The sequence below is a fragment of the Octopus bimaculoides genome, chromosome 25, assembly GCF_001194135.2.
Source record: "Octopus bimaculoides isolate UCB-OBI-ISO-001 chromosome 25, ASM119413v2, whole genome shotgun sequence".
In the NCBI taxonomy this organism is placed as follows: Eukaryota; Metazoa; Mollusca; class Cephalopoda; order Octopoda; family Octopodidae; genus Octopus; species Octopus bimaculoides.
The window spans coordinates 26,381,167-26,383,459 of NC_069005.1; the positions used below are offsets into that span (position 1 = coordinate 26,381,167).

A 2,293-nucleotide genomic window follows, 5' to 3' on the forward strand; every position below is an offset into this window, starting at 1 on the left:
TATATATATACATATGTGTATATATGTGTGTGTGTGTGTGTGTGTGTGTGTGGGTATCATCAGAGAAATAATTACCAAGAATTCTCATCCTCTCGTTGCATCTATTGTTCTTCATATTAGAGGGATGACAGAAAGTTGTCAGACAACTCAAAAAAAAAAAAAAAGAAAATTTGTTGTTGTTGTTGCTGCTGCTGTTTAATAGAAATGGGTTCAGGAATGGCCAATCAGTTTAAAAGTTCATACTTGACACTTTAGGTAAATGTCTTCTATCACAGACTCGGGTCAAACCAAGTGTTGTGATTGAAAAATAGGGAGATGGGAACTGGGGAAACTCAGAGGATAGGATGTGGCTGTGATTCAACGGTCCAGGCTTGTCACACACAGTGCCATGGGATTATGTGTTGATGGAATACTTGTACATATAGGCTTATAATCCAAGATGGGTTGTACCTGTGATTACCTGGAGTTTCGCTGTACTCAAGAAGATCCATCCTATCCTCCACAGCAGAAGTGTTAAGGCCATTCCCCCTGCTGATGAAGTGGATTGGCCTGTGCTGGAGTTGCGTAAAAAGCACTCGTGCCAGTGCCACTAGGCGGCACTCGTGCTGTTAAAACGTTAAGACCACCCGGCACACACTGTAAAATGGTTGGCATTAGGAAGAACATCCAATCCATCTGGAGAGACCAAACCGGATCAGACTGGAACTTGGTGTACTTCTCTGGCTTGCTAGTGCCTGTCAAACTGTCCAATTTATGCCAAACAGACATTAAAGGAGGAGGAGTTCAAATTCTGCCGAGGTCGCCTTTGCCTTTCATCCTTTCGATAAATTAAGTACCAGTTATGCACTGGGGTCAATGTAATCGACTTAATCCCTTGTTTGTCCTCTATGTTTGGCCCCTTGTGGGCAATAAAGAAATAAGATAGACTGTACTTGTAATCCATATATATATATATACACGTATATATATGCATTTATATACATTCATACATACATACATACATTCATATATACATACATATATACATGCATACACACACACACACATATATATATACATACATACACACACAAACACAATATACACACAATATACACACACACACACACAAATGGCCCAGACTTCTCAGACCACACACACTCAAAACTTTGTTGCCCTGAATCTACATGGGAGTCCTGATAAGAGTACAAGCACTCATGAAATAATAATTAGTCATTCACACTCTAAAACAATGACCAGGTGGTTTCATTCACTGAACAGCTGGGACACGCTTTGTCGGAATTAATGAGGGAGATCCACCGCAAACAAAAGGGGCAAAAAAAAAAAAAGACTTAATCACTGAAATATCAAAAGAAAATATGTCATCAAGGAATACAGAATACAAATAGATAATCAAGGTCGTGGTGAGAATGATGATGATGATCATGATGGTGGTGGTGGTGGTATCAGGGTTTTCCATATTCTAATTGTTTAACTGAATGAGAATGTTCACACTGTTTAATTCTCACCATAAATTTTCCTTTATCTTGTCTCAAAATTCCGATTAGTTATGTCTCTTGTTAGTTGTTTTGACTAATTATGTCTCAGGCTTACTTTACCACCAAAGACATTCTAGCCTTGACTACCTGCAACACTCTAACCACTAGACCAGGGTTTTCAAACTTTTTGACTTGCGGACCCCTTTATATTTCAGGCTTTACCTTATAAACGCTTATGAAATTTATACATAAATATTTGCTTAAAATAACATATATTTTTACATTTGTTTATTTAACAGTATTTAACAAATAGGTTTATTGTCAATTAAAAGATTTCGATTAAAAACCATATATAAAATCAAATTGCCCATAAAAAGTATTTGCTGTCCACGGACCCCCTGTCTTGTCCTTGCGGACCCCCTGTGGTCCGCGGACCACAGTTTGAAAACCACTGCACTAGACTATACACCTCCACACACACACACACGTATATAGTTTTAGTTCTACCCCATACTTCAAAAGCATAATTACACACAATGCAAACACAACAACAGGAAGCCAGCTGTTCCTGCAGTGACAATGACTTGTGCCCGCTAAATGGAGCCTGTATGACTGAGGCCATTATTTATGAAGCCACAGTAAGTTCCACAAACGCTAATAATACAGTTTCATCCAAGAGATGTATGAGTCTCACAGAGGGAAATTTCAAAGCAAGATTCAACAATCACACCTAAAGCTTCAGACACTGGAATAAATAAAAACTATGAAATTATCCAGTTATATATATATATATATATATATATATATATATATAT

At 37.7% G+C, this 2,293-nt stretch overlaps 1 protein-coding gene across 1 annotated transcript in view; it reads right to left on the reverse strand.

The window, feature by feature from the left end:
* The window catches only part of LOC106877442 (glutamic acid-rich protein), an 8,965-nt gene that overhangs the window by 1,660 nt on the left and 5,012 nt on the right, over positions 1–2,293 (reverse strand). The gene's annotated exons all lie outside the window — the stretch shown is intronic.